The sequence below is a fragment of the Periplaneta americana genome, chromosome 9, assembly GCF_040183065.1.
Source record: "Periplaneta americana isolate PAMFEO1 chromosome 9, P.americana_PAMFEO1_priV1, whole genome shotgun sequence".
Classification (NCBI taxonomy): Eukaryota; Metazoa; Arthropoda; class Insecta; order Blattodea; family Blattidae; genus Periplaneta; species Periplaneta americana.
This window is the reverse complement of record NC_091125.1, coordinates 108,454,545-108,470,616: the sequence shown is the minus strand read 5'-3', so window position 1 is coordinate 108,470,616 and position 16,072 is coordinate 108,454,545.

The following is a 16,072-nucleotide window of genomic DNA, read 5'->3' as shown; positions in this document are numbered from 1 at the left end:
GATTTCACAGAAAAACTACAGTAGAATTCCGTGTTTACATCTTGCAATGAATAAAAGTGCCAGTTTCCGGAAGAACATTGTGAGAGCTAGACATAGAGGTTCTCTTAAAATTCAAATGATTGATTTCGAATTTATAAACCACTTTAAATGTATTACAAGAGTGTTTAAATTATTATTATTATTATTATTATTATTATTATTATTATTTGAAGTTAATTGGAACATTTGTGATTCACGGGATTGCGAGAAGAAAATTATCTTAACATGCCATAAAAAAGTTTAGTTCTCTTCTTATAACTCGACAACCTTCATGAATCCGCTTCTTCCTGCTGCAAGTTTGAACAAGACATAATTAGTGAATAGTTTTGTTAATTTTACTTCGTTTTCTTAATTTTCTTTGTTCTCCTATTCCCTTTTCGTTTGAAACTTTCTTCTTATTTCTTCATGCTCATAATTACAAGCATCATCACCATATCATTGCATCAAATTTGGTTAATTCAGTAGGAGATTTTGTAGCTACTTGTGATACTACATTTACATACAAATCGCAAGAAATATTTTCTATAGATTAGTCTGAAATTTTCTCATACTTTTCCATTTCTACATAATAATAATAATAATAATAATAATAATAATAATAATAATAATAATAATAATAATAATAATAATAATAATAATAATAATTTACCCTAAATTCTAATAAATCAAAATATTTATTAATTGGAGACACAAAAATGCAAAATTTAGAAATTGAAGGACAAATAATTTTGAGAGGTTACGACGAAATAGAATAGGTACTCAGGAGTAAAAATAAATAAAAATGCAAATTATGAATGAAAGATTAAAATTATGAAAAATAAAGGTAAATTTGCTATATCAGTTTAAATGGAGTGTTATGGGATAAGAATATAACATCAACAAAACAACAAATTTATAACACAATTGTTAAAACTATTACCCTTTATGAAGCAGAAATTTGGCCATTGAAAAAAAAAAAAAAAACAAATGAAACTAAATTATTGGCAACAGAAATACATTTTTGGCGTCGAACTGCCAGAACCACAGAAGAAAAAAAAAGATATGAAGTTGTTATAGCTAAAATATGGAAGTGACACATACAATTTTGGATGACATCTCAACAAATAAGTTGAGATGGTATGGGTACGCGCAAAAGATGAATAGAGACAGACTCCCCAAAAGTGTATACGAGTGGATATCAGAAGGAAGAAGGAAGAAGGAAGAGGGGAAGACCAAGAACTACCTGGCGAGATGGGATAACAGCAGTGTTGACAACAAGGAATTTGGAAGATGATCTATGGCGCGATAGTGAGGAATGGAGAAGGGCAATCGGAAGATGTCAAAGAATTGAATCTCTGATATAATAATAATAATAATAATAATAATAATAATAATAATAATAATAATAATTATTATTATTATTAGGCCTAAACATTCACGAGGAGCGGGATACCATGACCATGGACGATGAAATCTACGGCGCTTAATATTTTTGGCATTGATACTGAAGATGTTAAGTGGTTTAATTCTCCTTCTTGATGTCTAATGATTACTTAGTAAATTTGCCACTAGATTAAAAGTTCGCGAATTGTAATCCGGCCAAGAGCAATTTATTTTTAAAGAAATATTTAACATTCACTAACATGGGTTCTTTAGGAAAAGAAGTTAAGTCTGTGTTGATTTACACTACGCGAAAAAATTATTTCCCTTGATTATGATGGTTTTTACGGGCCAGTTGTTCTCGCTTTTTCAAGATTATTGCTTTATAGAATGGTGACTCTGTTGACCATTGATTGAGACTGAAGATGTGTCACTGTCAGCATGACAACATCTTGTGAGATTAAAGAGGCTATTTTGTTTTTATTAAATCAAGAAACAGTGTATGAGGATGGTCACACGAAGTCAATAGGCTGCAGTTTACGAAATCTGAGTAACACCAGAGTTTATGTAGCAATTAAAATAACTACATTCGGTAAAAGTATGTCCAATAAGCCACTGTCTTGTTCAAGAACATTCCCCACCTTTTCTCCCAAAGAAAAAAAAATTCTCGTTGCTTTAAATAGCCTGCATCCTTTAAACCACGCCCCTTCCAGGAATTCTGACCGAACACTTAAGCTTAAACTTACTGTACTAATGGAAAAGATACTTGAGATTTCAGAACCTTGAAGCAACAAAAACAACAACAACAACAACAACAACAACAACAACAATAATAATAATAATAATAATAATAATAATAATAATAATAATAATAATAATAGTAGTAATTGTAATTGTAATTGTACATGCATACATACATACATACATACATACATACATACATACATACATACATACATACATACATACATACATACATACATACATACATACAATCTAGAAAATATGTTATGAAAGCTAACGCTACTTCTTGCGCTGTATTCCTATAGATGGCTAGACACCTGCGTAGGTTACGTGCTAGAGAGTGGGATTCAAGATCGAACCTGCGATCGTGCGTCGGTTCGAATCTCGCTTGGTGTGCTTACCTGGTTGAAGTTCTCACGAGATTTTCTCCAACTCTAAGGCACATATCAGGAAGGCTAATCCTGTAACGAATCCTCTGATTTTTTATCGTCAAGAACCATCTCGTTATCACCAATTACACCGACAAGCAGAGTAAGGCTTCAGGTTGCGGTGAGTTAGAAATACAGATAAAAATGCATAACTGCTAAAAGTACATTATTCTGATACTGAATAACGTTATTATTCGAGAACCACCAGGATGAAACGGTAATATTTTCGAATAACACTGATACAACTCCGTTTTTTAAATTTTAAATGCTAAAAATTTAATACATATGATGTGTTTATAGGAAAATGTTACATGTAAGTGAAAGCATAGACTAATATATCCAAAAATGATGTTTATTTTATTATCCAAAAGAAATTGTCAAATTAAAACCCATGAACATGTAAGCGTACTCATTTTTCTGATTTTAAAACTTTCAACCGCTCGTTACGGTTAAACCGTAAAATATGGATCCGGATGTATTGGGAGTGAACTGCATTTTTAAATGCGGTTAAAAATGCAGTTAATATTTTTATCAATCTGTTACGGTTTAGGAGTTAGGACCACTTTTGTTAGGCTTACGCAACTGCTATGCTGAGAACATGACGCAATAACTTTAAAAACTGCAACCGTATGACGTCACACAAAGATAAACATGTCTACAGGAACCAGTCGCGCAAAATACATATAAGATTTTATAGGATAAGTAAATGTGAAAAGATAATGCCCTGCCTAGTAATAATATATCCAAACGAAGAAAAACTAATGCCGAATACCCACGTGAGTGTAAATAACACAAAACTTAAGCAAAAACACTACAAAGATCTACGTCAACTCTACCTACATCATTTTAATATCAAGGTTCAGTTGTTTTAATACAAAACCTAATAGGTCTATTTAACATTATTCAACATTAATCCTGGAATCAAGGTTCCCTAATCGTTTTTTTAAGTATTTCATGTACTTACATAATCTCTATGCACTGAAATGTTTGTCTTATGAAGTTTTACATTTTAGATACGGTACAATTATTTGTATTATACCTTGTTAAGTTGTAAGAGCTGAAAATGAACAATACTGCTGCCATCCAATGTATAGACATCGGATTGCTCTATAAGGTTGCTAGGAACATAGTGAAACGTGTGGAAAAATGTTTTGAAATATAGGCTACATACGTTATAGCTGTCTCTTTTAAATTGAACACTCTGTATTTATGACAGGTTTTTGAATGTGATTGGAGTTTTTGGGCATATCGAAATTAATTGTTGTAGAGAAAAGTTGTTTTCATTGTTCATTAAACATTTATTTTCACAGTTATGATGTATTTAATTTTTTTTTTGTTCATACCTGTTTGTAAAGTATGACCCGGGACTTGTATATTCGTAATAATTTATAATAAATGATAGCTCATGATACAGATTGCAGGTGGAGGATGTAACAAGCTCACTCGCTATTGGATTATTGATGTGGGCCCTTTGCATTAGGCACTTCAAATTTGAACGAGAACGAGAAGTTTGTAGTAAATTTTACCTTAGGAACTGTCATCTTTTACATGTCATAACTATATGACACTGAAATTCAGCTTTTCTTACCTTCAGAAGAAAACTATGCTATGGATTTTTATCACCCTTAGAAAACCATTATTTTCGGCCGAGTTTGAACACTTGAGCTTCGGTTCCAGTGGTAGACACAGTAATCAGTAGCTCAATGAGGACGACTAGTTATTCAATGACTTATTGTCAGTTATGAGAAACGAGAATGGAAGTTTAGATAGACAAATCCAAAAGTTATCCAATAAAGTGAAAAAGTGATAAGTGAATCGTACAAGAAATAGCAAGGAGGTATCACTAACATTTAAACATTGCAATAATAATTGAGACAAATAAACATAATAAGATAAAGTAGGTGAGATAGTAAAATATTAGTGAATACTAGTCAGAGATAAAAAGGTTTTTAACGATAAACATAAAAGTAGGGATAACAGTAATGAAAGATGACAATGATAGTAGTAGAGATGGAGGAGTAGATGTAGACGCGAATGTTTCTATATAAGAGTAAGGTGGCAGTATTGCATAGCATTCGGGAATTATATTGAGGGAAGATAAAGAAGGTTAAGAGTTGTAAATACTGTACATCAGGAAGGATGGAGGAAGAAATAGACAGAAGCGGGGTTAAACTTTAGATAATTGGACGATTTGGGGAGACATAGATGATAAGAGAAATATTAAATATATGTATTATGATGTAATGTAAGCAAGGTAGTGGTGGACTGTATGCAGAAATGTGAGGGAAACCATTACCTAAAAGACGTATGATGACAATAAATATGAATATGAATAAAAAAAAAAAAGATAGACAAATCATACGCATTCGAAACTTTTCGAGCGAGCAAAAACGAAAGAAACGTCTCAAATTATTTGCACAGGATAGACGGTAGGCCTACCCCAGAATCCTATCCCCACAACCTAGATTATTACTAACACATGTAAAGAACACACATAAAAAGAGAGTAACTATGAATAAATAGACCGAGTGATTCCTTTGGGAGGCATGAAATAAAAAAACTGTAACATATGATTACCAGATTTTTTTGTACAATTTTTGGGGACAGATATCGACATAATATGACAAAACTACTTTTAACATTTTCATTGTTTGCTATTCACTTATGCTGTTTTTACACACTTTAAAGCATTAAAACACTCATTCTATTTACAAGCTAAACTATTCATTCTACTTGGTGTGTGGATAAGCTTCAGGGCTTCTACCGCGTTGTCTTAGTGTTATTGGCTGACGTTTCGACCGCTGTGTTGTGGCCATCTTCAGAGCAGTTGTTGGATAAGGAAGTAGTCTGCCAGTACTTATATATAAAAAACGTCATATATAAACGTCAGCTAATAACACCAAGACAACGCGGTAGAAGCCCTGAAGCTTATCCACACACCATGTACACCAGCCGCGGAAGCCTACGCGAACACTTATTCATTCTACTTACCTGCTACCTAAACTATTGGTACTTTCCAGAAGAGTGAATTCTTTTTAAGCATTCTAATTCAGCAGCAAATACCTGACAGGTCATGTTAAGTTTGTTAAGATAGCAAGCATGACTCGAACAGTTTCTAAACTCATTCCGGATTTTTGGGATGTGCACATCATGCTCACTGAAGAAAAAACTTTCTACTGAAGCATTACTTGCAGGAATACACAGAGGTAGTTCAATCAAATTCTGGAGTAGTCTACAGGGAATCATTTTCTCAGATAAAAATAAAAAAAATCACTCTGTTTTGAGCAGAGAGTATCATACTTTGCTATTTTCTTTGAATTAACATATTTATTCAAGCAAGAAATTTCATGAAATAAATTGTCTTCATCCAGTTCAAGTCCACCTACATATTTTGAAGAAAAATAATGGGCTGTCTCGTCAAAATTTTTTCTTTCTGGAGTAGATCTCAGCAATATACTTTCCATAGATACCTTATCTTGTGATTGAATAACCAGGCACTGAGATATTCAACAGCATTTTCGTAAAATTTACAAGAGGCACTAAGAAATTCTGTTGTGGAATAAGAACCACGTTCTAAATATGGAAAAAATTACTTAATTGATGATGGAATTAATTTCTCTCCATTCCCATAGTTTAACGTTTCTATTAGTCTTGATAACAATATGGAAGACTTGACTGCAGACGTCCCAGGTTTCAGTTTTGATTATGGCATCATGAAAAACCGGCACAGTTGCATTAGAAAAATTCAGAACAGCAATTTTGCAAAGATCGTGAAATCATATTAATATTTAACATCGAAAATCCTGTATATCTGAGGGCAAATTATTAAATCCGGGGACATTCCGGGGATAAACTTTGTCCGGGAACGAAAAGTAAATTTCAGAGACTGTCCCCGGAAAATGGGAGCGTCTGATAACCTTACGTAACATGAGAACTGTTGCTATTTATTTTTCAGTAATCTTTAAATATATTCTAAAAGGATAGAAGTTTTACCCACAATAGACTCCAACGTGCCACCATTGCGTACACAATATAATTCATATCATAAGGCTTATTTGTTTCACGTGTGATGTAACATCTCAGGGGTATTTTTTCTGAAAGCTGAGACAGTATTTGCTTTGAGGTCATCAATATCCCTGAGTTGCTGTGCATAGATATCATTCTTCATAAAGCCCGAAAAAAAGAAATCGGGTGGCGTCTGGTCTGAACGCCATTTAATTGGCACCACGACCTCAGCAGTTGATGTCGAATGTTATTCACTAAGTTCTTTCCCTCAATTAGATGATGCGTCATCCTGCTGGAACACCATGTCCATGTTGTTTTCCTGTTACAGCGGTGTATGAAAAACAAATATGTGCAACTTTTTGAGGTCTATATCGCGTAATGTCTGACACGTTGCGGTAGAGGTAAAGTATCAGGTAACATTGACAAGTTATGTTATGGCATATTTATCTCTACGGGAAATCGTTTAAGACTTCTATTGGAACTTGCTGTAATACCAGCGTTAACAGGAGCTTCGGTTTCGAGAACACGCCTATGGCCACTAGTGTATGACATGTTAACAGATGTACTTTCTTCAGATGTGCTGCACCATAACCTTATCGACTTGTAATTCGGAGCTCTTAGAAGATCATATTCACGGTTAAAACGACGTTGAACTTATATTACACTTTCAAATTTTGCAAACCACAACTTTTTGCTTGTTGCCTTGCGTAAACGGCGTCTGTTTACTCATACGTTGCTAAGTGACAATCTAACTTCTTTCGTTCGTAAAAACAATGATAAAACTTTCGTGTTTTAACGTCATGTCATTAAAATACATTTGGTGCGAGATCGTGCGTATTTGCTTGGTTTCCGCACAAAACCAATCCGCGGAAAGTCTAAAATTCCACATTCAGTATTCCCAACCTAACACACATAACAATTTCCCTCTTCTTACCGCTTAAGTGACATATTGATTTTACTGCTTTAGGCTTTTAACATATTATTTTTAGAGACGTTCAATATAGTAATAATTATAAACTGGAAACTTACCACTGCAATTTCACCTAAATTGCACTGTTAATTATTGTTTTTAAATATTTGCAAAAATTAAGTAAACTCTACAACTCCAGACTCATCCTAGACTGGGGGGAAAAAAAGACAGACGTATATCACGGCCTGCTGGAGTATAATAAACACAGAAAATATTTTAAAGCAACAATGTTGAAGATAGATATTTTTGTTTTGCAAATTTGCCGTCATTGAACAGAAACCAAGATGGAGATTTCATTGCAACTAATTAGAAATTCCTCTTTCAGGTATGTAATAAACGATCTTCGCATAAAATAATGTACGATACACGAGCGGTATGTTTTCTTTCAATTCTCGGAAATTAAAAAAGCTCAACTACGTTTCGCTTTTTCAAACTTTTCCTCGAACATGAAAACCTCAACATACCGCTCTTGTAACGCATATTACTATTGTATCACTCCTGGTATAAGTTTTATACTGATTTTATTTTATGTCTTCCCAAACGAATCAGACTGTGCAATCATCCCAAAGATTGTGTCCTTTTGTTTATTCTGTCTTCAAACTGGAGATAATTATGAACCAATATTAGTTATTCACAAGTAGCGAGACTCCCTCATTATGTGGTAAGGCATAGCAAGAGACCATCGCTCGAGACAACACAGAACAAACACAAAGCCATAAATAAACACATTTCTTATTGGAGAAAAATCGAACTCGGGTCTGCTGGGTGTATAACCAAATTTGCTGTCGCTGCAATGGAGGAGTTTTAGAATACGGAGACAGAAAAAAATAGAGGTGTTATGATGTCAGCAGTTAATAATTACGACTTCGTGAACTTGAAGATGATTATGTCTCGCCATATGAGCAGAGGGCTTGTTGTTGTTGTTGTTGTTGTTATAGACTTCTTCCTATGGGGTCATTTACGTACACCGTTTATAAATCGGCTGCTCCGGACACACTAGTACAACTACAGCGACAAATTGTACTGCAAAACAAGCTGGACCGCTGGGGGATCGTTTGAGCGCACGAGCCGAGGTCTGCCGGATGAACAATCGTTACATTCGTCAGCCTGCTTCAAAGAACATATTCCCTTTATCTTTTACTGAATTATAAAACTTCTTTGTAACAAAGAAATATGAGATTTTTTTTATAAACATTGTCATATTTTTTTCCTAGACATTGTGCTTCACTTTTAAGATCCAGTTTTCAAATTACTATCTGTATGGATTTTTACAAATATCTACAAGTTACCCAGCAGCTCGTCATTTTACAATTAGAAATACTAATGTGCACTAACTAAAGGGTTGTAAATGTAGAAAAGTCATAGTGATCTATCGGATCTGACCTCTGAATTGTGACTTTTACAGACTTACAAAAGCTCTGGAAACGACACACATTCCAGTTTATACAATGCTGCATGTCATTTGTTTAAAACAAATGACGCTAAAAATGAAGCAACAGAAGGGTAAGCAACTATCAAACGCTTTGTTAACGAACTTGATCAGTATGTTGCATAGTTGTTTAATATCGTTATTGGTCTTGACTGCATGTCAGTCATTGTGATTAACAATTCAGTGCCTGCCCGTTGACCAAAGGGGTGGGAGAGGTCACCACGTTATGCTTTGTAGTGAGTTGGATAATTGGTTCGTTAGGCTACTCTCGGGCAAGGGAGAGGGGTAGGAGGGAGTGGGAGAGTACACAGTAGCAAAAGTCACCACCACCAACATACACCCCCTCATACTCCAAAAACCCAGGATTGTTACAAAGGGTTGCTATTGCGAGGGTGCTAGGGTTTGTCAAAAGGGAGAGAGAGGGGAATGTTAGGTGAGCCCATGCAACATTTAGCTCCTGGTTTTGAAAAGCCGGCAGCCGGTGAGCCTACATAGCCCCACCCCACTCCACTTGAACCCCTTGTATCCAGGCCATGCAACCCGCAGCACACAGCTCACTACTGGACCGTCGCCATGGTTACCGCAGTTTCCTCCATCGATCTCGTCGTTTGCAGGATACCAACCTGTTTTGCTTCATCTCATTGAAAATTTGCAGTTAGTTTTAGTTTGTAACAAAATTATAACACTTCTCGCATCTCTATTTTATTTACCCGATTATTTATATGAAAATGTTCAAATTATATGTTGTAGTGCAGGTGGAGTCAATATAACGTCCAGTGTTCGATTCTCATTTTTATTCGATTCTATAATTTTATTGTTCGAAACTGTTTGTTTTAGATTTTTATTTTGTGAAAAGTTGATAATTTATTGTTATAAGGCAAACGTTTGTTTTCAGCAATTCCCTCAAGACTTCTGATGCAATTTTCTCAGAATAATTAGATTTCTGCCTATCATTTTATTTAAAAATGGAATAAGCTTATTATTCAAGCGTCTGTAAGACACAATGAGACAGAAAAGTAAGAAAACACATACAAATAAACATACAGGATTTTCAAAAGTAAAAGGTAACCTTAATTGATCATATTTTCTATATAGTCTTAAAATTCTGATTCCGGCATATTACACAAGAAATGGGATTTTTTGTTTCACCACCCATTGCCATAACTTCATCGTAGATATGCAAGTAACAACTTTTCTTCAATGCTGTATACAACAGCTCTGAGTTCGAGTTTTGGAATCTCTGCTACAGTGTGTGCGATGGAGTTGACTCAACTTGATGCCAAATCGGGCATCGATATCTCGGGAAACACATGCTGTCTCCGAGGAATTTCAGGGAATTAAACTCAGTAACATCGCAAAGATGGTAACATAGTGCGGTCTTTTGAGTCGATTTCCAGTTTATTGGGTGCAAAGTGGACCATTTGTACCTAAGCGCTATATTAGTAGTCTACACTCTTAATTTAGAAGAAGAAGAAGAAGAAGAAGAAGAAGAAGAAGAAGAAGAAGAAGAAGAAGAAGAAGAAGAAGAAATGTCCGATGGAGTCATAGGTTTGCTCAAAAACACTCTTTCCTTCAGATGGCCTCATAACTAATATAATCTGCTCGGTTAATATCTGGCGATCTTGCAGGCTAAATTACAGGAAAATGTCTACTGATAACATGACTACCAGAACAATAGGAAACAAATAAACTCGTTGTAAAGAAAAATCTCATTTCTCGTGTAATAAGCCAGTGCCAGAATTTTTAAGATTGCGTAGAAAATGAAGAAAATATGAGGAATTAATATTGCCTCTTACTTTTGAAAACCTCTATATACAGATATATTAAAGAAATTAGAGTAATCCAAAACCTTCTATACAGATTTGAGCTTGGAGATGAACGAAAAGTAAAAACCTAGAAATTATATTTATGCGAGAAATAGAGGAATGCAGACTATTAGATGATAAAACATAAAAGTCCACCGCTGTGGTGTAACGGTTAGCATGTCTGACCGTGAAACAGCGGGCTCGGGTTCAAATTCTGATTAGGACAAGTAACCTAGTTGAGGTTTTTTCAAGAGTTTTCCCCTCAATCCATTAAGAACAAGTACTGGTTAACTTTCGGCGCTGGACCCTGGATTTATTTCGCTGGCATTGTCACCTTCACTAGACACTAGATAACTATAGCAGTTGATAAAGCGTCATAAAATAACCAAGCGTATAAAATGCGGTAGTACTTCCTACAACTTACATTTTAAGGATGTAAGACAAAAGATTATCACTGTTCTCAATAAATTATAATCCAAAAGCAGGAGCAGCTGCACCGCCCGAAAAGGAGGAAAACAATCTCTCTTAACTTAATAAATTGGGATGGATATAAATATAACCAGTCCTAGTGGCTGATTATTGTGGTGGTGTTGATAGTGACTTTGATAACTATTATTAAATATAGTCTCATTTTCTCTCAATAACCTTTGCAGTGTAACACGCTCGTTACACAAGGAATCCTGGATAGTCTGTGTTTATAGCGAAAGAATAACTGGTTATTAAAAATTTCCAACCACTTAGTCTGACATAATTGGCACTGCGAGATAGGCTTAGCCTCGTCCAGAAATGCCGCCTCTGTAACGCGAAATTTCATCTTCGTTTGCAAGAGGTAATAACTACACGTTGGAGTAAATTTTATGCATAGCTTATTTAATGGAATTTTGGATAAAAATATTCTTCTAGAATGATGTTATAACTAGACTGTAATACAATCTTTTAAACAAAAATTCTAAATATGCTCCACATAACAACTAGTGTGTATAAAAACGTTCACTAACTTATTTTTTTTTTTTTGGAAATATTAATAATTCATGACATTTTTCCATAATCTTACAATATATTCTGGAGAGTATCTACAGTTTTAACAAATAGTTAAATGAAGAATTGCAATCTCCATTATTCTATTTTTGTTTTAAAGTTGGATATTCTTTAATATCGCAACAAAAGTAATAGCATTCCATGATACAGTACCGGTATTCTATAAGATGACTTAAATTCATTGTAAATAATACAATTTAAGCACTTTAACCACTTTCTTTAATACAAGAAATAGCAAAACTGAAAAATTGAATTATGTGTGTGGTAATGTGAAGGGAATATTAAACATACACGATAAAAAGTGAAATTAAAATAAATTAGAGCTGTAAAACGATAGCAGTACTAATGGATTATATGGACGAGATAGAAGAAAATAAAAATAGATTACAGGCTGCAGAATAAAATTGTTTAATTCTTTATTTAGATTTAATAAAAAGAAGCATACCTACTAAGAACTCAATACGAAACCAATCAGTTACAGAAAGTAATGACTAGGCTATGTACAAAGAATGTATGTGAAGAGACACTGGAAAATTGTCAATTCTAAACCAAGTGGAAAAAAAAAGACCGTAGAGAAAATGACTTGCCGACTGAGCTGTAGCGTACTTGACAGTCCAATGTCTGAAGACGAAAAAGAAGAAGAAATATGATAATGATGGATCAAGAATGTCATAAATTATATAAAAAAGAATGTCGTAGCGTATTATTAGTTCTTTCTTGTAACGCTTCTTTATTCAATGTCTGCACATTGGCCTATAAATTTCCAACGTTGAAACGTGTTTCGGAGGCCGATACTTTAAAGAGAAGGCATAGGTCATAAACTGGCCTGACCTTGTTCTCTATTCGCACTGGAGTGGTCTCCAGAGACCTACACTTGCATGTACTCCGCCATACTACGTAATATATTTATTTTATATACAGGCATGTGGTAGATATTTATCAGTTCTTTTTTGTTTACAAGTCTGCGGCTTTCACTAAATATTGCATCTTATAGCGCTGGACTCAGGTTCTGCTGTTTCTGTATGTTAGAGTAAACGAAATTCTACGTTTTAATATTTACAAGTGGTCCAATAGTAGTCCTGTCAGTTTGCTGTGGTTTATAATAAAATTGGAGCGGAATTCGGTGTGAGAGCTATGCCATAAGGTTTCTCTGAATAGCCTACTACATTTTTAGTCATTTTCATTCCACCATTGCTCCATTATCGTCCTTGAATAGTGTTCATTGCCTGACCAGAATTAAAATGAATTTGAATGGTCTTAATTACAAAACGCTTCTCCTTAGCTACCGTGTTGTTGTTCAGTCAACTGTCCGAAGACAGGTCTGAACCCCACAAGTGACACCAACAAGATATCACTCATGAGGCAACTAGGCCAGGAGATAATGGAGTAGGATGGCCAGTTCCTTTCCCCCTCCATTGCTTACGTCACTGACTAATAACATGTTACACAAATCAAACTTCAAATGTTTACAAACAGTTGTTCTTCCTCTGACACATATCGTCAAGTGAGATGTACTGCCTGATAATAAATGTACAGTACGATTATTTATTCCTGACAGTCGCCGGCGATCTGCGCCTGGGTCAGGCGAGTCCATTTAGTTACGCCAAGGGGTGTTTGGGTTATTCACTCGCTTGCCTTGGGAGCGATCGGATGACATGCGTGCGGTATAGCGGTATGTTTCCAGTACAGTTAAGCTGTACTGCATTCCTTTACCGACCACTCGCCCTTATATCTACTCCGTAACTCTCCCCACTCCTCCTATTACTTCCTCTCTTTCGCGTCGCTGAGCTGTCAAGACTAAATAATCGGTCTCTATATACATATCAGCCAGAACCTCAGTCAGAGGTGAGCAGCTACTATACAAGGTTTAATTGTTTTAGTTACGTCACAAGTTAGGTTAACTAAATTAAAGATGATTTAATTCCGTAGTTATTAATGTGTTTAGTAAAGTGTCTCAGGAAGTCCATATTGTTGGCTACAATAGATTTAGAACTACACTACGTATGGCTGGTAAATAATACGTTTTATTTCATAACTTAATTTTTTTTATTCTAATGTTAGTATACCTGCTTAGGAAAATATTTGGGGCTAAGAGGGATGAAGTTACAGGAGAATGGAGAAAGTTACACAACACAGAACTGCACGCATTGTATTCTTCACTGGACATAATTAGGAACATTAAATCCAGACGTTTTAGATGGGCAGGACATGTAGCACGTATGGGCGAATCCAGAAATGCATATAGAGTGTTAGTTGGGAGGCCGGAGGTAAAAAGGCCTTCGGGGAGGCCGAGACGTAGATGGGAAGATAATATAAAAATGGATTTGAGGGAAGTGGGATATGATGGTAGAGACTGAATTAATCTTGCTCAAGATAGGGACAAATAGCGGGCTTATGTGAGGGCGGCATTGAACCTTCGGGTTCCTTAAAATTCAATAATAATAATAATAATAATAATAATAATAATAATAATAATAATAATAATAATAATAATAATAATGTTAGTATGCCATTCCAATTATTATTTTTTTATTTGTTTATTGTAACCAACTTCTTATGCTCATGTTATTTCTTTCATTTGTAGATATAATTTTATCACTTTTGTAATTTTTATATGACTATATCTATAGCGTCTATTTTGACGCTCGTAAGTGCAATATAGAATAATTGAATAAATAATTGAAAAAGTGTTTTAGTTAATGTAATTAAATGAGTCTCGTAAAATTAATGTATTGGAAGTAAACATGAAATGATAGGAAATAATATTATTACAGTTTTTTCTAATAGAATTGACTTGATAAGAATAATTTTCTCTGAAAATAATTAATTTCGTCTCCGTAATTATATCTAATTTAACAATAAAAATACCTGAGATATGTAATTGGAGAGACATTTTGTAATAATAATTTTATACCAAAATATTGCTACACTAAAATATGCTAACTGCGGCACAATCTACTCATTCGAGCTCAGTACAAACTAAATTTACGTATACATAAGGACTTTTTTTAAAAAAAGTTCAATTGCGTATGAACAACGTTGAAACATTTGATCAATATTTGCATTATTCATAAACAATATACGCTTTGTTTAACAATTCTGTTGTGTTGACCAACAAAGTTTGCTTAACTTTCTGTGCATATTTTTTTTTTTTTTTGTTCTGATTAACATTCTGGTTGGAATTGTGTGATGTTAAATAAATTATCCGCAGTCGAGTTCATTTCTAGTAAATCACTTGGTGCTCGGTATCCCACAATTCAGTAGAAATACATGTAAAATTCGTAGCACAGTTAAAAATATTAAAATATATTACACAATTTCTGCTATTAGGTTTAAAGAACATTCTGAAATAAGAAATAAAATATCAATCTAAAACGTCTTACATGTTTATGAGTTTAATTACACTTATTGCGTTGTTTCTGTAAGCTATAGACTAATAAAACTCAACTCATTTCAAGTATCTATGGAAATAATATAAGAATAGGCCTATTCGAAAGAATAAATTCGTTAATGGAGAGGTAATGAAAACTTATTGAAAAGTAATGACAGCTCCTATTTCACAATACAGATTCGAAACATGGAGCTTAAAGAAAACTGAATTAGATTTCAAAGAAACATAGCAAACTACAGTGTGGTGGGTAACATATGGAATACGAATAATTCAATACTGGAAACCTTGATTTATTTTCTTAGAAATTCACCGACTCGTTGCTGACTTTATCTTCGACCTTTCCTGAATTATATTTTATTCTTATGTGTGCTACCTTTATAATAGAAAATTGGTGGCTAAACTTACGTATAAGTTTTTCTTCTAGTTTTGGAATGAAGGGATACAAAAAAAAAAAAAAAGAAAAATTAAATGTGATGTACACAATATCTCTTTTTACAGAAGACCTACTGTATTTTGATATTTCTTTCACAGTAGCAGTGTGCTAACTTGCATTACTACAGTAGAAACAGAAAAAACGATTTCTTATATTTATTCAACGTACTAAATAACTAGTTTAATCCAGGTATTGCCAAGTCTCGTTACTGGTTACGGTGAAAGAGGGAATGAGAAGTATTTTTTCAATAGTTCTTCCTATTCTAGATGGAGTTGTGGAGAATGTTTTTTTTTAACGTTCATGTGGGCTAGGTAAGGGATGTGAATAAAATTGATATAGGAAGTTTTTAGGATAAGAAAAGTCGCATTCATCTACGATGCAGTAATATCACAGTCTAGTATATACAGTCACGAAGCTCAATACGTAGTAAA